We start from the raw sequence: 22,120 nt of genomic DNA, 5'->3' as shown, positions 1-22,120 counted from the left end.
TCCAGCCACGACTCCAGTTCCCACAGTGATTGCATGTACTGTGATTAACAGACCTGTAAAGAAGGAGAATCACAAAAGTGTGGGAATTAAACTGGAGAACGTAACACGGCTTCTTTATATCAGTGGTACATGGGAATAGCAAAGTGCAGATAAATACTGCTTTCAGTAACAATTGCATTTAAAAACAATTTTTACCTTATTGGAAATGTTGGTATTGATGAAAGAGTTGGTTAGAATTGCATTGTTTTTATTATAGATAATGTTACTTCCCCTTTACCCAAGCCTTCTTTTGCACTTGGGTATTAAAATTTCATAAACAAGAAAAATGAAAGGGGCCTGCTCCCATAGTATAAAATAAACATTTGTGATAACCCAGTGCAGGGTGTTGTGGAACTGGAAGAATGCACACATAGATTCCAGACTGCAGGGTAGAAGTCCGCTTTATTCCTGACTGCTCTCTCCACACCGTTTGCTCCTTCCCTTTCCTGTGTCCATAACCTTTCTGAATACTCCACTCATAACCCATTTCTTAATACTCCACCCAGAACTAAGCTGTTAATGTATATTAAAATGAACATTTAACATTTCTGAAGTCATCCACATTCGGACCATCCCTTGATCAACAAATCTGACATAATAATGCAAACTGCAGTATTAGGGGACACTGGCTGATCCCTAACTTCCACGTCTGATTGACACTGAATTTAGGGTCAAGTTAGTGTTCAGTTTTGGGGAAGTTGACGCCCCCCTGACCCTTTTCTATACAGTACTGCCAAACGCAAGCAGTGCTGTATTCAAGGGGGTAGCCGCAGGTCTCTGGGTCTGTTTTATTGTAGTAAATGAGCTGTGTAGTCTTCCACTGTTTCCAGGCTGACTCTCTAACACTAGGCATTCTGTGGTCTAATGCTACAGCATTTAGTGATCCACAGCCTTTAAATTTTTAAAGGGCAGAGGTACAAGAACTGTAAAATGTAAAGTAAAGCAAGTCAATGCTAAACAATACTATACTAGCTGGTAGCGATTAAGTAGAAATCAAACGTATTATAAAAATGTAACGATGTACTCTCTGTAACAGTAAAATGATTTAATTACATGTCCTCTGACTTGTCACCATTTGACGCTCTGGATAATAGTTTTCCCTTCAAAAGTAAATTTTGTCCAAGAACCACCCATCAAGCATCATGTGCTGCGAGATTTGTAGCATTTGTGGTTTGTAGCTATTGGAATTTCAGAGAACAGCAGCTGGAAAAAAATCTGAGCATTTGTGAGGACCTGCAGTGCAGATTGCGGTGCCCGTAGGATGAGGGATTCTGCTCTCCCTGTCTTTGTAAAGGGAAGCCACACAAACTAAAGCTAAAGTTATTGTGCTAATACATTAGAGTTCTACAAGCAGGGAAACCTGAGAAGGAGACCCAGCTTTCCTGCAAGTAACAGATGGTTACTGTTTAAGTGCAGGCATAACCCAGTCCCTACACCACATGTAACACTGGGGGGAGGAGGTCTCACGAATAGGGAAAAGTTGATTGGAGCTTTCTCATATCCTAGTTAATCACAGTCATATGGGAGGCTTTTTCAAGCATAGAGAAGGATGGTTGTTGAAATTTGTAGCGTGCTGGAATCCTGTGAGAAAGCTGTGCAGTGTGGTGAGTTTATGTGGCTTGTTCTCTGTCTTAATGAATAGAACCTTTCCATTTCTGCCAACTCTGCCGAAAATGTGGTCAAGGGATTTATTATGAAATGCAGCAAAGGTTGGCACACAGCTAATTACAAGTAACGAGAAATGTGCAGGGAACCCAGACCTGAAAGGTGACAGAGAGAGTGTTTTATTCTGCAACACAGAGAGAACGTTTGTGTGGTCGGTTTTACGGTGGGCCAGATAGAGTTCAGATATAAGTTCCTTTTTTATCTTTTAACATAATCATTGAAGCTGTAAGGCGATTGCATACATGCTTTGATATATTTAGAAAGATTATAGCCTTTTCTCTTGGAGAAGGGAGCATTGCTCTATTGAATTCAAATCTGGGCTAAAGTTGTTGATGAGATTTTTTCTGTGTGAAATTTTCATTTTAAAGTGACTACTACTGTACTAAATGAAAGTGTTTATATACCTGCGTAGAAATGCAGTTTGCAGATATGGAAATACGATGCAAATGTAGTTTTGCCCTCCCATGCCTCTCCTCTTAAATTACCTGTATCACCAACAGGGGAGATATACAGAAGATTATACTACTAAGGATGTAAATAGAAGCATCTGGAAGCAGAAGTTAGAACTGTTCAGGCACATAGACAGGTAAAATGATTCAACGAGTTGCCCTTTCTGTGACTTTGATGATGTTTTTGTCATTCCTAGCACTTTGTATGCTGTTGTTGTTATGTGGAATGTTCTGTCATTCATATTCTTAACAGTCAGGCTAGTGAATTTTACTTCTGGATTTTTTGGGATAAAAGGTATCACTTTCAACATCATTTTGTGTATGCTTGTTTGTATTCAAGTATAATTATGTATTATAACTATATTTAAGCACATTAAGTTAGTGAAGTATTATGTACATTCAGTGAACTATTATGTAGTTCAGTGAACTGTTATGTAGATAGTAGGACATAAACATTTTCTGTAAAAAAACAGTATACAGATGAATGAAGGCAGTGTAGTTAGATTGATTAGAAAAATAAATAAGCACGGTGTAGTTGTCCCGAACAGGCATTTTCCTGCCTACTGTGGTGCAAAGACATTTCCAAACGATGTATTTTTAGAGCATGGTCCATGTTTCATTTCGAGACTTCTCTAGAGCCCAGATTTATTTATGATCCTTGATTGATAAACAGGCAATGGTTTGTCACTGTGCTTGTATAGTCACAAAGAGATTCTTTTATTACCAAAGACCTGTGTTACATTCTTCTTTGCTCTGGTAGTCCTCATGCACCAAAGCTGAATTGGTTTTATGTTTTATCCAATTACAGAAGCACAAACAGGCTATAGGGAGGCCCATATCAGTCATTACACCTACTTTCTAGTTGCACGCACTGCTAACAATTTAGCTAAATAAAGCACAAGATATTCTTCTGAGACTTTTCTCTGAATCCAAATGTCAGCATAAATTACTCAGCTCAATTTCCTGCTGTTTATAGCACTATTCAATTACATGGGGGACTTTTTTTCTTAGGAAATTTCCCTGAACTGTACTGTTTTCCAGCTTCAGACATATATTTGACAGGGAAATGTAATACCTGTAGTAGAAATAATTGTTGTAGTCTGACTGTGCGTCACTTGTTTTAATTTTAACTCAGTTGCCAGATTTATACAAGCAAATTTCAATAGCGGAATACATACAATTAACCCATCTTGTCATTAGATATAAAATATGGATATTTTTGTTTTAAGACTGTTAAAGCTCTTGTTATTTGTTCAGGTATTTTTACATTTTGTTTGCTGTTGGCTCCTACCTTGTATTCTGGAAGGCAGTTCAGTAAATAGGGATTACTTAAGTTACCCTTTAATGTTTTTCTTTCCATTTCAGACTTTGCCCTTGTTTTTCTATGTTTGTGTTTCCAAAAAATGCAGAATTTCCTTATCACCTCTCTCTTCTCATTTCTGAGATGCAAAACCTTTGAAGTCTTTCCTGAGTTATATTATTTGATCCATGCACCACTTCACACACCCTTTTTTGACTGTTGTATATTATATGAAGATTTTTCTGCAGATAGTGGTACAGAGTGCAAAGTAGGAACTAGTTGGGGCTCATTTATGAATTTTGCACCAGTGTCATAATCCACAACAACCAAATACTGTACTGTAGCTTTGAACTGGCTACTGCAAGCTAGGAGCTGAAAGCCCATATCTGATTGCCTACAATGGTGCACACTTTATATTGAATAACATCCAACCACAATGCATTACTTGTGTTATTATCATTGAAATGAGAAACTGGAAAAATGGTCTTGTTAGTTTAAAAAATTTGTACACAAAATTTGAAGAAATTATTTTGATACCCTTATTTTAGCCACTCTCCATTTATGTTTTTCTCTATTTTATTTTGAGAAAGAAACATGTTGCCTGTCTTAATCTCATTAATTTCAATACAGATAAGACAAACAGTGGCAATTGCACCATGCAATGCAGTGATTAATTTCATAAACTACTGCACCAACTTTTGCCAATACTATTGAGCATTGTGATTCTTACTTTAAATAAACTGATTATACACATATGTATGTATGTTTTTAATACATGGGGGGTTCATTTTTATATTAAACAAAGCTCGACCAAACTTTCATCCACGATTTTGCCCTATTTATCATTAAAATAACTCTAATAAATCAGATCGATAAAAGTCAAATAGAACGATTATTTCAGAGTTATATCACAAATCGCACTATTTATTATATTATTCGGATTATCGGACTAAACCAGTGCAAACCGCTATATCTTCAAATTTGGATAGGGACATCTGCCATTGACTTATACATGGCATATTTTTGGATTTGGGCTTTTTGCAGCATCCACCAAAAATTTTAGTTTTCGCCCCAAAAAAACCCAACCAGAAAAATTTGAGTTTCAGTAAATAACCCCATAGTGTTCCTTGTGCATTTTGTGACATCTGCCCTCCTTCAGTTTTACAAAAAAGTCACCCAATTCCTTAGTTTCAGCAGGCAATTAAAGCTTCTGGGCTTCCTTTTGACCCCTTGAGTTCCACTATAGTATGTTCCACCCAATAATTGCAGACTCTTGCAAAAGACATGAATAAGCAAAGCTGCTAGTTTGAATAATATATAGTAATAAATCAACCTCTATGCCACTACAACGGCAAGAGTACCCTAGAGAGCTAGTAAGAATTCCAATTCCTGCTACCAAAAAACTTTCTCCAGCCATAAAAATTAGTTAGCAAAACATTATATCTACTATTATGTTCAGACAACTTAAAATATACTTGTCCCCAGAAGAGATCAATAATCTTTTCTAACTGAACACACCAACAGTTTAATTGGTTTTCCAGAGCGCCTGAGCATTGATTGGTGCAACTGTTCCTTTAAGTTGATTTCATTGTAATTCTGAATGGTGGTAGTGTACCGTGGCTGCACAGTTCTGCACAAAACAAATGTGGAAAACTGTTACTGACTGTAGGGATTTGCCATCTCTAATAGATCTAGGAGTGTCCACTTCTTTTCAACAGTTATTCAAACATCAGTTACTGTTACAAAGCAAGAAAAATGTGTCATTAAATCTAACAAGAACAAATGAAGTTCATACAAGTAAGTTGGATTTTTTAATAACAGCAATAAAAATCAATACAAAAATTGTCCCTTTAAGAAACTTTATGTGTATGCCAGAGAGTATACAAGCTTATCATTTGAAACACAGGCTATGTTAATAAAATTCCCAGCAAGTGCCTAAGAGAGTTTTTCTGTGGCATGGGAGCATTAAATTCTAAACATAAACGTGGCTTATGTAGGTACACAAGTATGGAGCTCAGCTGTAATTTGTTTGAAAGGGTCAGAAAGCTTACACAAAATGTTCTTCAATGAAAAGGCATGTTGTGACATTAACAAACAGAATCCTGAATTAACAGTTAACAGGGTATTGTCTGCTCACATTTTCTCACAGATGGGGGAACATTGTCTGTACATGGACTTATTCAATTTGAACAGGAAACGTGGAGCTTAGGGAAAATACAGGAGCCATCAAGCAGGAATCACCCAGATATGTTAATTGTCAGTCTTTAAAAGAGCATACAAGTGTTTTAAATAATCACCCTCATCTTGTAGGCAATGATAAGATATGGTACCTAATTTTTATTGCTGTTAAAAAAAAGGATCGGCTATAAAAGTAATTATTTAAAACTGGCCATAACTGCACAAAATGTGAACCCAAATTAATTGGGGGAATCAGTGGTTTGACCAAAATATTGAACTAGATATGTACCTGTCTTATTGACCTATTGTAGGAGGCAATGTCATTGTATTAGATCCTGGCCAGTATGTTAAGAATCCCTGCCTTTTCTGGTCTGAGTCTTTGTTAAAAATCAATATTGGGTGTGTCCAGATGTTCTTTCCCCAGAAGCACATTAGAATGTGAGTAGTCACAGCTCTGCCTTATCAAAGTAAAACTCAGAGCTGCTAGGCTACTGACTGTCTGCTCACAAGATGGGGGTTGAGTGGCATTTTATAGCGCAAATTGCTGAGTATTGAAAGTTTTTGAAGGCCTTACTTTTTAATTTGAAGTAAAAAATCACTATATATTTCATCTCATAGTGAAAATATTGCTTCTTATTTTTTAATCCAGATAAATGATTTTTTAGAGCTCTTTAAGCCGATTTGAACAGGGAAGCTTTTTTTTAATAAAATAATTTTAAAAAAAATAGCAGCTACTTGCAATACTTCACCTCACCACTATTGTTGGAAAGTAATTAATTTCCAAAAAGGTGCAAAATGATTTAGCTACAGAATACAAAATGTAGAATTCAATGCAGCAGACAAAAACACCTGATGTTTAAAATGAAACATGGTTTAGTGAATAAAGTACCCCCTCTTGTAAATTATAAGGATATTGTAAGTTACCGAGAAGTTTCATGACCATATAAAAACACAAGGCCATACAGGTCATGGAACTACGAGGCAACTTCTAATATCCTCATATTTTGCAACAGGGGTACTTTATCTATAATAATACACAAGTTTCAGTGAGTCATGTGACAGAAACTACATCAGCACTCACCATTTATAACTGATGACATCAGAACTCAACGTTTATAAGGATATAATTTACAAGATATTCATGGCTTGTGTGTAATATATAGTGAATAAAGTACCTCCTATTGTAAAATATAAGGATATTATAAGTTACCGAGGAGTTTCATGACCATATAAAAACACGAGGCCGAAGGCCAAGTGTTTTTATACAGGTCATGGAACTCCAAGGTAACTTCTAATATCCTCATATTTTGCAACTGGGGGTACTTTATTTATTATAATACACAAATTTCAGTGAGTCATGTAACAGAAATGACATCAGTACTCACCGTTTATAACTGATGACATCAGAACTCACCGTTTATAAGGATATAATTTACAAGATATTCATAGCTTTTGTGTATTATATATATATATATATATATATATATATATATATATATATATATAAATTCTTTAAACAATATGTCATTTATATGTGAAAAAAAACAAATATGCTCAAAGGAATTTTCGTCTCCTTTCTATACTGTCCAGTTAAGAGAAAATACACAAATTGTCCAGACGGTGCCTATGCTGTCTATTAGGAAATTCCATATAAAACAGAGAAGGGTGCTTCCAGTGGCGGAACTACCAGGGGAGCAGGGGGTGCGTCACGCACCAGGGCCCGCCCCCCTCTAGTTACGGTACTGGGTGCTTCCCCACCACTGTTACCATACAAGCTAAATTAAAGTGAACAATTGGTTCTAAACAAAGTACAGATATGGGATCCATTATCCAGAAAGCTCAGATTAAGGAAAGGCCACCATAGACTCCATTTTATCCAAGTAATCCAATTTTTAAAAATGATTTCCTTTTTCTCTGTAATAATAAATTAGTACCTTGTACTTGATCCAAACTAAGATAAAAGTAATCCTTATTGGAAGCAAAACCAGCCTATTGGGTTTATCTGATGTTAACATGATTTTCTATTTGACTTAAGGTATGAAGATCCAAATTATGGAAAGATCCTTATCCAGAAAACCCCAAGTCCTGGCCATTTTGTATAACAGGTCCCATACCTGTAGTACCAATTATCATTGCACCTTATGGACGTTATTAGGAACTAGAACTCTGCAACTGAAGAAATAACACCATATATTACAAACAAATATTACATTATTAATCTTTACTCACAATCTCTTTTATATTTTGTTTGAATTTTGCTCCCTTCTTCTGATATTGCATTTTGCACATTTCCTCTTATTAGAGATAAAAATGTGTCAGGAATAGGGATGTAGCGAACTGTTCGCCGGCGAACTTGTTCGCGCGAACTTCGACCGTTCGCGTCCGCCGAATGTTCGCGAACGTCGCGCGACGTTCGCATTTTGAGTTCGCGTTCGATCGTTCGACCATTCGACCATTCGAATTCCTTCGACCGCTAAAAATCGAACAATTTCCATTCGTTCGAACGATTGTAAGCATTCGAATGAATGAAAAGCATTCGATCGAATGCTTCGATCGTTCGATTCGAATGAAAATCGTTCGATCGAACGATTAAAATCCTTCGATCGTTCGATTCTAACGATTTTAGCGGGTGTTCGAAGTTCGCGAACTGTTCGCGAACGTTCGCATTTTTTGCCGGTGTTCGCGAACACCAAATCGGCAGTTCGCTACATCCCTAGTCAGGAAGCAATATTCTTTTAATCTTTGCTATAGATGATTTTGTAAGTCATTTAGTCTACTATTCCCAATAAATGCATATGTTCAATTGTTATTTTGACTTCCCGAATGCAGATCAAGACATTGCAGAGGTTTAAATATCTTCTGACATTTATTGTTTAAATCTATCATCTATCCTAAAAATTGTAGACATCCAGCTTCCTGTTCTGTCATCACCAATTAAATAGACTTTGCTTATGCGAACAACCGTAAGGTTATTAATAAACAAATAGAAAAAGCTAAAACTAGATCTGAACTCTAGGATACACTTCTTACAGCTCTTGTGCAATCCATGCTCCTTATTACTGACTTTGAATTATTTTAATGTTTAATTATCTAATAACATGCCCCATCCTCAATAGCCCTATGTCATTTTTAACTAGATGGCAATTGGGTGGCACTGTATCTAATATTGTAGCAAAGGGTTTTGCTTTACTTCTAATCAGAATTAGATCAGTTTAGTGTTATTCTGGCTTGTTTTGTATTTAATCATATTTGATTTGTTATTTGCTTTAATTAAAAATCAGTTTGAATCAATTCATTACAACCTATGATTTGTCAGCTTCTAATTTTTATAGAAATTTAAGGGCATATTAAACATGGTAAAAAAAGGATTTCTAGCATTTCATTATACAGGTATGGGACCTGTTATTCAGAATGCTCAGGACCTGGGGTTTTCCGGATAATGGATCTTTCTATAATTTGGGTCTTCATACCTTGAAAATGATGTAAACATGAAATAAACCCAATAGGCTGATTTTGCTTCCAATAAAAAATAATTATATTTTAGTTGGGATCAAGCACAAGGTACTGTTTTATTATTACAGAGAAAAAAGAAACAATTTTTAAAAATGTGTATTACTTGATTATAATGGAAGATGTTCATTCCTTAATAACGGAACCTATACCTATATTCCTCAAACATCAAATATGACAGGAAAGTGTCATAATGAATCAATGGTCTAACTTGAATTGACTGGGTCCCCCAAAAAGCTCTTTTATGCAGTAGGTTTTTTTTCAAGAACAGTCACACTTCTTTGGAGCTTTATTGGTGGAACGTGTAGATCTTGTAGAGCTAGCAGATATGGTGTAAGGGACTGCAATGCAAATTTTCATTGTGGCCTTGTCCCGTGTGAACTCTGTGAACTTGCTGCCTTGTTGCCATTGAGCAGCTTGTGATACCAGCAAATAATGCTTGATTTGAAGCAGGTATACGCCACCGTTCATATGTTTTGGGGCATGATTGCTTTTGTAAAACAGAAGCCAACTCATGTGGTGGTTGCACTTTTTTTAAGATGCATGTATTGATTAAGGGAGAACTAAAACTTAACTAAAAAAATAGTCTAGAAATGTTGTTTATGTTTTGGGCGTGGCCTAGGGGTGGCTGCCATGGAAATCCGGCCCTGAGCTTCTCAACAGCTGCTCAGAGCCCACTGAGCATGTGAGTGTCGCACCTTCCAAGATGGTGACCCCATGTGACAAGTTTGAAGTCCTGGATCATTGCTGCTATTGAAAAGCTGGAACATTAGGGTTGTGCAATACGTTCAGTTTAGAAAATATGGGAATTTTAGCCATATTCATTTTAAGGGTTCAGTTCTCCTTAAAAGCATAAAATATTATACCTAGCACAATGGCAGTGGATAGTCAAAACCCATAATTAGAAGATGCTATGGGAAAGAGTCCAATGTATGTTTTTTTTTTTTTTTTTTTTTAATTTGCTCTGTGTGGCACATACATCACTACAACTGCCAGGTAATAGTATAAATATGGTTAATTGTTAGACTGGGTCAAATATAGATCGGACTATAGATCACAATGGCTGAATCCCTATATGTCCAGTGTTGAACTTAGCTAAAATGCAAGAAGGAAATTGTGGAGACATAAAGATGAATCAGAGATTTATTTACACTGTGAGTATATTTCTTACTGACATAGCTATACCACAGTCAGGAATGGATTGGCTATATAGTGTTATTTCTTGGTTTTTAGCTTGTTTTCTTTTTTCGTGATTCCACATATATTGTATTTCCTAAACATATCAGTTACCCTCCCAATTTAATGCCAGGTGGTTGAAAAACTCCACTTTCTGCTTCAACACAAATAATTCTGCAGAAACAGGCAGCTTGTTACTTTGAGACCTGCAGAGAAGGCCAATTTAAAGGTAGGAGGAGAAGGTGGTATAGAGAAATAACCTGCCAGTTGTAATCTTCAGAACCTTAAAGTAAACAAAACTGGAAGGAAAACAAAGTTTTTTATTTGGAAAGCTGTACCGTATCCAATGATAACATTCCATGCTGGGCTCTGTGCAACCTTTTAGAAAGACACCACAGTGTAATAGATTAGACCCACAAGCCTGCCTCAGAGCTTGCTTTGTGCAAGCAGAACATTGGACGTCAAATGGCTTCATGCTGGAGGTTTTTTTTTACATTTTACATCGTACCCATAAAAGAAGTAGCAGTTGGGGAAAAATAAGTAGTGTAACAGTAGTTAGTTACATGCAAAATGTGCAGATTTGCAGCAAACACATTCTCATATTAGCTTGAGAAAGGTAAACATGTTTACAATGCAGAAGGAGCTAATGGAAGGTAACTTGATATTTAAAGGAGCGTTATTGTGTTGTCCAGAGTTGGAAAACCTGAGGCTAGCTGTTTTTGGCTGGCTGGATGTTATAGTAGTTGTAGAATCACAACAACTTGATGATTACAAGATTCCCACCTCTTTCATAAACAATGCATCCAGCAGGCAAACTGCTGTTCCAAATGAGACATGGCAGTAAAGAAATAAGTAGGTGCTTGGTTTGTTTCTAGTGTGATACAAAACAGTTAGGATGCTGGTTAATATTGCAAATGACCTGGGCATCATTCTCTAAGGGTGTCTATCCACATTGGGCGTGCTTGCACCTATGCAGTTATACAAATGACAGCTGTGAGTTAATGTTTTCCATATAGAGTATCTATATATTCTTACATTTCAAATGGATCTGCCTTAAATTAAAGAAGTGGTTCACCTTTAAGTTAACTTTTAGTATATTATAGAATAGCCGATTCTAAGCAACATTTCAATTGGTCTTCATTATTTATTTTTTATAGTTGATTAATTATTTGCCTTCTTCTTCTGATTCTTTCCAGCTTCCAAATGGGGGTCACTGACCCCTTCTAGAAACAAATTGCTCTGCAAGGCTACATACTGTATGTATAGTTATTGCTACTTTTCATTACTCATCTTTATACCCAGGCCTCTCATTTTCGTATTCCAGTCTCTTATTCAAATCAGTGCATGGTTGCTAGGGTAGGTTGAAATTGCAAACTGGAGAGTTGCTGAATAAAAAACAAAACTCAAAAAGCACAAAAAATAAAAAATGAAAACCAATTGCGAATTGTCACTGAATATCACTTTTTTTTTTTTACATCATACTAAATGAATTCAAAGGTGAACAACCCCTATAACTTTCTCATCACTAATTGTGAATTGTATGTCATGTTGTTGTGTGGTATCAAATCATGGATAAAGAGACTTCTGACACAAGTGGCATGTGGCATCAGACCACAAATTTCATTTCAAATATAAGTACTCTAGTGGCAAACAAGTTAAGAGCATAGTATGCCCATCAGCCATGTGATTACATTTAGAACTGGTTTGTTTGAAAAACACCCTACAAACATCCTGTTTTTTTGAAAATTCCCAAGTGATGCTCTACTACAGAACCACTTGATTACCATTTAGGATCATGGGAAGTGGCTACTTTAGTTGAAAGGGATTGTGATCACTAGTTTTTCTTGAGAAGTCTTTGTTGTACACTATCTTAAAGGAGAACTAAACCGTAGAGTTAGAAACCCCCCTACCCTACATAGACCCTCTCCCTCCTCCCCTCCAGCCTAGCTGCTACCCCAGGCAAATGCCCCTAAGTCTTTACTTACCCCCTTGGTGCAGCAGAGTGCACGGCAGCCATCTTCTTTTCTTCGGTAATCTCTGGAATGAGACCGGTGTAGCAGTGCATGCGCAGTTGGAGCAATTGTCTGTTTCGTGACAACTGCACATGCGCCAAAAACTCAGGAAAATTGCTGAAACACTGGTCTCATTCTGAAGATTACCGAATCTGCACAGAGGGGTAAGTAAAGATTTAGGGGCATTTGCCCGGGTAGCACCTAAGATGGGGGGGAGGAGGGAGGGGGGGGTCTATGTAGGGTAGGGGGGTATGTTTTTTTTCAACTTTAGGGTTTAGTTCTCCTTTAGTCTGGAACAGATATGACACTTAACACAAATTCATCATTTTATGGAACAATACAACAACCTTTAATTACTTGATTTGCATCCAGGTATTAATGGAAATAATTTAGCAGATGCTCTTTAGAACATTACATGATCACAGAAGTTTTCATTAGGCCTATATACTGTAAGTATTTATTTCAAGTGTTTGTTTGATAGAAGGGAAACTATGGCAAAATTAATATTGTATTAACTTTTATTATTGCAAATATAATACTGATTCATCACATAACTTTTATGTCTGGTCACATCAGACTGTACAAAATTTGTGTTGTATAAAAACATTCTATTCTTTTTGAAAACAACCAAGGACAATCAGGTTTATGGGACTAACTTTAAGGGTAGTGTGCAGACAGCAGAATATGTCATATAGTTGTGCACTTGATACAAAACACAACCAAATGTTTCTTTATAGAGGACACAAAGTATGTTTGACATATTTTAAAGTTATGTTAATGTACAAAAGTACACTCTATGAAAATAAAAATAACAGACATTTCAAAGAAATGGGTTTAGCTAAAAGCTGCGTTTCATTTGATACCTGTAAAATGTAAGGGCCCCAAGCACAGTGGAAAAGTTGAAAAACCCATATTTCTAACATGTTTTACAGCAAAATGCTTATTATTTTGAACTAGTTATAAAGTGGTACCATATGACATTAGAAGGCATTTGTAATTCTGGACAGCAATGAAGAAACACGCTATATTCGCTGCATCAAGGCCACTTTTAATGTATTCGTTTGCCTTTCCTCAGCAGCTTAACACTTTTCACCTTTGGCAATGTTTCAAGAGAGTAAAAGCCTACAAAAAAATTGATGTTTTACTTGTTTTAATTAAGTGGAAATTACTGATTGATCTCCATATGCAAATGCTACCATTGCAGAGGCTGGATTATGAATAAATATTTATATTAATAAACAGATTATACCAGAGATACTATAGGAAGAGTATGGCATAAATCACCTGTGCACATTTTGTTTGCAGTGGGAAGTGGAATGTGTAGTTCAGCATCATCTGGAGGGCCTCAAGCTGCCCATAATTGTTCTGTATAATCTTATCTTCTGATATAGGAGTCTCTTCCCCTAACTGAAAATACATTAAAGACATATCTAGCACCTTATGCTTAGATTCTAACCCTTTGTTTAGTCTCATTAACCAGGACTTCCTTGAGGTACTGTAGGAAGTAGATATTTGCATTTAAGAATTGATTGCACTGATCCGCCTACGCTGGATTTTCAGAACATATTGCCATTTTCTGTAAATTGATATAACTTCACAAAAAGAAAAAAGCTTTTTATGTAATATAAATATGTATCCATTTACAGCTCAAACACTTTCATGTGTCAAGCAAGAATATTGGAACAAGGGCCCTTTAGAGAATCTTTTTTTTTTGCACAAAATGAAAAACATATGGATAAGAAAGAGGAGTCTCCAGGATTTTAAGTCCGAATACATCAAAAATAAAGATTGAGATAAAAGAGGAAAGAGTAAGATCTCAGGCTAATTTGTCCCGTTTGAGATATAGATTTTCGAGGGTAAAACAGCAAATTAGCCTATTGTTTTTCTCCTACTGTAGTATTTGTTTTAAATAAGACAGTACTCTTGCTCCCACTGTAATTAATACAGACGTATATCAGTTCTTATCAGCAGGGTTTCCAAACAGGAATCAGGAATTATGTTTTAGTTACTGTTTAGTTCTGTAGGAAGATTATAATACATTGTCATGGAGACTTACCCTAAACAACTTGGAAACCCATTTTTGGGACCAGTTTTTGACCTGAAATAATATGATGAAGATTGTCAACAAGAGACTGAATTTTCAATAAAATGAAGGGAATATTTGAACTTTCCTTATTTAAAGCATATCTCACCTGTGTGGGTGGCACTATGCCATCTTTCAACAAATGGACAATTTTTAACATAATATTTAGCTTACTTTTTATGGTATCATGTTCAAATCACATATTGTAAGAAGTTTCTGATTTTAATTAGTCTAGGAATGCAAGTTAGAATGTGACCTGTGAGTGACCCACCTTGCTTGTAATACCATGTAATCAGTTACATGGAGGCCTATAGAGAACTTCAGATCTTTTCTTCAGTAGTTCCTTAACAAAGATGCGAGTTGCTTATTGGAGCGTTTGACATGTAAGGTAGATGTCAATTTTGGCAGTACTAAGCGAGGTGGTCATGTGCTTTCAAAGACATTTTTGTCTCCCTCTATGGCCCCAGCAACTACAGAAATATTGTGACAACACTGTGATTTATCTCTAGTACAGAATGTCCATCCTTGTATCTAGCTGGTACACACTTGAATCCTGAAATTATGGGATGCAACGTAACGTTTCAATAAGCCAGATTGTTAACTCATATTACATATTATATACCCTGTTCCTTCAAGTTAAAGTTGACACCGAGCACAAATTATACTAGCCCAACAGGTAAAACCAAGACTTGCCAGTGAAATAAATGAAAAAGTTATAGGAATACTGGTATTCTTTTCCAGAAAATTCTTTTCCCTAATGAACCTGCTAGAAAAGAGTCGGTATGCAGAGGGGAACATAGACATGCACTTAAATGACCTTAAAGGAGAATGAAAGGCAAAATTCATGAGCTATAGACAAATACAAGAGGTCCTCTGCACTCAACCCATTATCAATATATTTGAGACAGAGACATTTTGTGCATACTGCTACTGAAAAATGCCTTACCCTTTAAACAAAACAGGGATTATTTGTCCATATATTGCAATATATTTTCAAGCTGGCCAACTACGTCAAAGTCATCCCATATCTGGACAGTCCTATGCTCAATTTTCATTTGATTCATTAAGAATTCAAATGCTTAATTATATATTTTACAAAGGGACTAAGTTTTACCTGCAACTTACTTGCTGCTTTCAAAGTAAAACTCCCAAACTTGGCTGCCCTTTTATTAGACACCAGTGGGATCACCTGACTATAGCTGGGAAGGGTGGGAGCTACAACATGGAGCTGGTCACTGCTCCTGTATAACTATAACAAACAAGGGAAAGTTGCGCACACCACTAATTTTTAAAAACATTATGCGGGGATGCAATGAGGCTGTGACCACAAAATACATATAGACAAATACAAGAGGTCCTCTGCACTCAACCCATTATCAATATATTTAAGACAGAGACATTGTGTGCATACTGCTAATGAAAAATGCCTTACCCTTTAAGCAAAACAGGGATTGTTTGTCCATATATTGCAATATATTTAAGCTGGCCAACTACGTCAAAGTCATCCCATATCTGGCCAATCCTACGCTCAATTTTCATTTGATTCATTGCTTAATTATATATTTTACAAAGGGACTAAGTTTTACTTGCAACTTACTAGCTGCTTTCAAAGTAAAACTCACAAACTTGGCTGCCCTTTTATTAGACACCAGTGGGATCACCTGACTATAGCTGGGAAGGGTGGGAGCTACAACATGGAGCTGGTCACTGCTCCTGTATAACTATATCAAACAAGGGAAAGTTGCGCTCACCACTAATTTTTAAAACCATTAGGCGGGGGTGCAATGAGGATGTGACCACAAAATACATATAGACAAATACAAGAGGTCCTCTGCACTCAACCCATTATCAATATATTTAAGACAGAGACATTTTGTGCATACTGCTACTGAAAAATGCCTTACCCTTTAAACAAAACAGGGATTATTTGTCCATATATTGCAATATATTTTCAAGCTGGCCAACTACGTCAAAGTCATCCCATATCTGGACAGTCCTATGCTCAATTTTCATTTGATTCATTAAGAATTCAATTGCTTAATTATATATTTTACAAAGGGACTAAGTTTTACCTGCAACTTACTTGCTGCTTTCAAAGTAAAACTCCCAAACTTGGCTGCCCTTTTATTAGACACCAGTGGGATCACCTGACTATAGCTGGGAAGGGTGGGAGCTACAACATGGAGCTGGTCACTGCTCCTGTATAACTATAACAAACAAGGGAAAGTTGCGCACACCACTAATTTTTAAAAACATTAGGCGGGGATGCAATGAGGCTGTGACCACAAAATACATATAGACAAATACAAGAGGTCCTCTGCACTCAACCCATTATCAATATATTTAAGACAGAGACATTGTGTGCATACTGCTAATGAAAAATACTTTACCCTTTAAGCAAAACAGGGATTGTTTGTCCATATATTGCAATATATTTAAGCTGGCCAACTACGTCAAAGTCATCCCATATCTGGCCAATCCTACGCTCAATTTTCATTTGATTCATTGCATAATTATATATTTTACAAAGGGACTAAGTTTTACTTGCAACTTACTAGCTGCTTTCAAAGTAAAACTCACAAACTTGGCTGCCCTTTTATTAGACACCAGTGGGATCACCTGACTATAGCTGGGAAGGGTGGGAGCTACAACATGGAGCTGGTCACTGCTCCTGTATAACTATATCAAACAAGGGAAAGTTGCGCTCACCACTAATTTTTAAAACCATTAGGCGGGGGTGCAATGAGGATGTGACCACAAAATACATATAGACAAATACAAGAGGTCCTCTGCACTCAACCCATTATCAATATATTTAAGACAGAGACATTTTGTGCATACTGCTACTGAAAAATGCCTTACCCTTTAAACAAAACAGGGATTGTTTGTCCATGAGCTATCTTCCTCTGATGTACTCATAAAGATGTCCTGAATCGCTATAGTTGTAGCTCACCTAAGCAAATCCAATCGCATAAATTCCATCTTCATGTTCTGCTCTCAATCGCAGTCATGCGGCAGCCATCTTGCTTAAGCATTAGATGCTTCCTTTGCCTCTCAATCCGTATTGCGCATGCGCGGAAAAATAAATCCCTTACACCAGGAGTGCGTCACATATGACATTGCACTCATTACTAGCAGCACGAGCTGCACAAGCGAGTTAAAAATTAGTGGTGCGTATCTGAAGAATGTATTTGTGCCTCAATGTAGACTGCTTTGCAAAATTATTTTGTCCCCTGGCTGCGCATCTCGTGCATCTCCATAGCTATGAGACGCTTCTGGCTGGGGCGTGTTAACAGGGTCACTGATGGCACGCGCATTGCTAGATTTGCATGCGCGTCATCTGAGACATGCGCATTATGCTACAATAGAGCCCAACGCGTCTCAAGGCTGCCTCGGGCAGCAGGGAGGAAGCTGCCTCAAAATTTGGTGACGTCACCGAAGTCCAACACTATAATATCCGCAGAGCGCTGCTGCTTCTACTAGACACCAGGGAGACAACTTTAAAAATGTTCTGTAAGTTATGAGTCCACCAGTCTTATTGTAGAAATATGCTAATGTTTTGCTTTACATTCTTCTTTATGTTGCATGTGATTCAGCTTGGGCAACACTGAGCACCTCTAGACTTGTACAAATTGAGTTCGATAATTACAATCAGATCAAGTGACCAGCACTCCATTTTTCAAAGTTACAAAAATGTATTATAACATCACAGTGCCTCCAACGTTTCGGCCCGCATTGGGGCCTTCATCAAGGATAAAGGCCCCAATGCGGGCCGAAACGTTGGAGGCACTATGAAGGGCCCAATGCGGGCCGAAACATTGGAGTGATGTTATAATAAATTTTTGTAACTTTGAAAAACTGAGTGCTTGTCCCTTACGAACATATATATATATTTATATATATATATATATATATATATATATATATATATATATGTTAAATAACATTTAATTGAAAAGTAGTAATTAAGAAAAAAACTATTTAAAAAAACATGACCAATTATTTGAATACATATTTCAAGCATTTTAACTGAAAATCCTGTTACCCAAGATACATTACTCATGCACATGGGTCTCTTTATTTGAATTAACTCTGGAGCCTCGATTTCTCAGTAGTGTTGAATCTTAATAAAATAAAGTGCTTTCATCTCTATTTCTTCACTTAATTGCCTAAGGAACTGTACTCACGAAATAATCCTTCACCCCATAAGATTTTACCCCTTGATCCACAGCTGTCTTAAATCAACAGGTCATTGGGAAGTGAGCTTAAAGACTCCAATATTCCATGACATTTTGATGTATCAAGCTATGCTGTGAAACCTCTATCTAAAAAACCTGGGAGCACATTTTGAAGAAAGAAATACCGAGACTTCAGTGGGTCTGTTTCTTATAGATGAAAATGTTAAAAACATATTTTATTTATTATAAAGCTGATATCTCTGTAGAAGTGTGATGGTTTTGTACTGCACGGAAGAATGTCAGATCAGTTTCCTCATATTTTGCAACAACTGTCACGCACAGATGTAAAGTTTACAAGCCATTTGTTCTATTTACAGTAGTATTCTTTGTGTAGAAAAAAGCTTGTCTGTTTACAAACAAGGTAAATTCAGTGTTGACAAATACAGTGAATTTGTTTGCACATGTAACATATTATATTAATACTTGGCCTGCTGAAATAACATTTAAACTATAACATGAGTTTTCACTAGGCGAAAGCAAGCTTTAGCAGCTCATCCAGTGGTTGAGGAAAAAGTGAATGCTGGGTACAGTAACTGCAACATTTGAATTGCTCTTGGTTGAAAACATCATAATTCTAGGAACTCTTGGTCAGAGACCACTTGAGCAAGAGCCGACTTGCTCGTGATTTTTATGTTGGAGTAGGCCATGTTATTATGTAGGTATAGAATCTATCATGTTTGAATTCTTAAGATGGGGGGTAGGGTCGTTTAAGGCATCTTTACGTCGGCTAAATCATCATTTAAATGTTAAATAAATATTGGTTTGGCACCAATATGGATTCAGGCTTTTAAATTAGGATTATGTGCTGTAAATGGACTCTATGGGAGACAGGCTCTATAATTTTGAGCTTTCTGGATAACTGGATAAGGGATGGCATACCTGTATTTTTCAAAGACCATTTCACTTTTATATTTTTTTCTTCATATTTATAATAAAATGTAATAAAAGACAATCACACTAATATTTAAGTACATGTATAATACACTGTTCATCTAGTAAACCTGGATCCAAATCACTGACTGGGGGAGAATTAATTCAGGTTAGACATGTGATCAAATGCAATTATCTGCAATAAAAGGATTATAGAAAAAAGATCAGGGAATGGAGCAAACATGTTGAGGACAACAGCAAGGAGAGGAATATGGATGGTTTGAGAAGGAAAGGTCATCATAGCAGGGAAGTAGGGAGCTATTGGAACAGTAGGCTCAAACAGATCAGAAAAAGAAGTATGAAAGAAGAGGGTGATGCATGTTGGGGTGTGGAATGACAGGAGAAGAGCAAGGGTAGAGAGACACACACTGAGGAGGACACATGCTACTGGAAGTTGAAGTGGATAGAGCACAGGATAAGTTAAAGGCTGGGAGGATGGTGGCCTGGTAAAATGGAAGAGGAAAGCTGATGAACAGAGTGAACAAGAAAATGCAATAGCAGTTGGGGATTCTAGTAGAGGACAGTAGGTAGAAGAGGTATTAGAGAAGAGTGTGGTTAGATACAGAAGAAGACAAAGGCTGGGTGATATCAGAATGGGGGAAGATGACAGGAGAAGATATGTATAGGTACTGAATATAAACTGCCATCCAAATGCTGCACTTATCAAGTTACTTAGTTATTGCAAAGACTTTGGTTTGTTTCCACTAACATCTCTGCCCGATTTAAACGTATTTTAGAGATGCACCGAATCCAGGATTCAGTTCTGGATTTGGCCTTTTTCAGCAGGATTCAAATTAGGCCGAATCCTTCTGCCCGGCTGAACCGAATCCTAATTTGCAATCGCTTGACTTTTTGTCACAAAACAAGGAAGTAAAAAATGTTTTGCACTTCCCACTTTTTATTTGCATATGCAAATTAGGATTCGGATTTAGTTTGGTATTTGACCGAATCTTTCGCAAAGAATTCGGGGGTTTGGCCGAATCCAAAATAGTGGATTCGATGTATCCCTAATTTTTAGCACTGAAGTTGGTAAGGGCCACGTACTGTATGCAGTTATATCCATATAACTATATATCCATATACAACTTAAAGGAGAAGTAAAGCTTAACTAAAGAAATAGGCCAGAGATTTTCTACATCATGTTTTGAGCTTCTGTACCAGCCCAAAGTAACCACAGCATTCTAGCAGTAAAGATCTGTGCCTCCAAAGATGCCCCTGTAGCTCCCCATCTTTTTTTCTACTGATTCATTGCACATACTCTGTGCTGCTGTCACTTACTGAAGTTAGGTACCGACAATATACAGTATAAATAGAATATAAATGTCACACTATAAGGCTGATTAAGTAATTACTATAGATAATTAATATATGGCAGCACAGAAACCAGTGGAACTAGCATGAGAATGTAATAATCAGCCTTGTAGCATCAGCTTATATTACAGGCCATAATTTGCAACAACCCCTAAGTTTAGCTGGCCAAAGCACACTGAACATTTGAGTGTCACAGTTTGAAGTCCTAGATAATTGCTGCTATTGAGAAGGCTGGTGCAATGAGTGCAGTACATTAAATATCACGTTTGGCCATATACATTTTTATGGTTGAGTTCTCCTTTAATAAATTCAGTCTTGTAGGACTGGGACTGTGTTCTATAACTTTTCTCTATACTCAGAAGGGCACTGGCATGATCTGTGTACAATTCATGTCTCATATTGAATCTGCCTGAAGTTGTGTTGCGTATAGGAGCAAGCTTCAACCTGCATGTGCTGCTTTGCTGAGAACTATTTATTGCACAACACAGGTAGATTCATACTGTAGAAAGAATGTTATCCATTATCTATGCAAGAAATCAACACCTGTACTTCTACCCTAAATAATGTAGTGGATTTCTAGCAATAATATATCATATTCCTTGCTGTTTGATTTTGCATCATAAATAGGCATGTGGGAAGCAAACTATTACTATTAGTGTGGGAGGAATATGTGTTAAAAAATGCCAAACAAAAATAGATTGTGTCAGCATAATGCATTTGGCACGCACCCTGCTGTTTCACCACCTTAGTAAGTGGTCAGTGCCAAAATGAACAACTCTGGCAAAATACTATACATTGCTAAACAAGCTTTAATTTCTTGCTGTTGGTGGTTTGCTGGTATAATAATAATATAATGAAATGTAATGTCACTAGCAAGCATTATGTATGTGTAGAGAGTATAGTTTAGCAGTCATTGTTACCAGTGCTTCAAATTATAGCTTTGTCTTCATGATTCAGTGGGTTTTTATTCATTCTCCCTGTAATGGAGGGACTGATACTCTAAACTTTGATACTTTTTGATATTCCAAACATTGCTTTGCAAGAAAAGTCTGCTAGTAACATTCATAGTCATATATGTAAATGTCAGGAACTTAGAACTAAATACAGATGAACAGACCATGTTGTTGTTGTTATTATTAAAACATATTTAGAAAGCACTGCCAAAATCCACAGCACTATAAAGTATAGGGGTGTATACAAACATACAAATTACCTGCACATACTGATTG

The 22,120-nt window shown here is 36.7% G+C and overlaps 1 protein-coding gene across 5 annotated transcripts in view; it reads left to right on the top strand.

Moving 5' to 3' along the window:
* bmpr1b.L (bone morphogenetic protein receptor type 1B L homeolog) overlaps window positions 1-22,120 on the top strand; it is a 257,272-nt gene that overhangs the window by 70,031 nt on the left and 165,121 nt on the right. For 2 of the 5 annotated variants that reach the window (XM_018252118.2, XM_018252102.2), the window contains exons 1-2: window positions 1,555-1,643; window positions 2,205-2,290. The exons of 2 other annotated variants lie outside the window; for them this stretch is intronic. The gene's annotated coding sequence lies outside the window, so the exon portion shown is untranslated. Of the gene's footprint in view, window positions 1-1,554; window positions 1,644-2,083; window positions 2,291-22,120 lie in introns of those variants that run through there. One more of the 5 variants, XM_041590765.1, reaches the window with a different exon arrangement.

This window comes from Xenopus laevis, chromosome 1L, assembly GCF_017654675.1.
Source record: "Xenopus laevis strain J_2021 chromosome 1L, Xenopus_laevis_v10.1, whole genome shotgun sequence".
Lineage (NCBI taxonomy): Eukaryota > Metazoa > Chordata > Amphibia > Anura > Pipidae > Xenopus > Xenopus laevis.
This window is presented reverse-complemented; position numbering and strand designations above follow the sequence as displayed.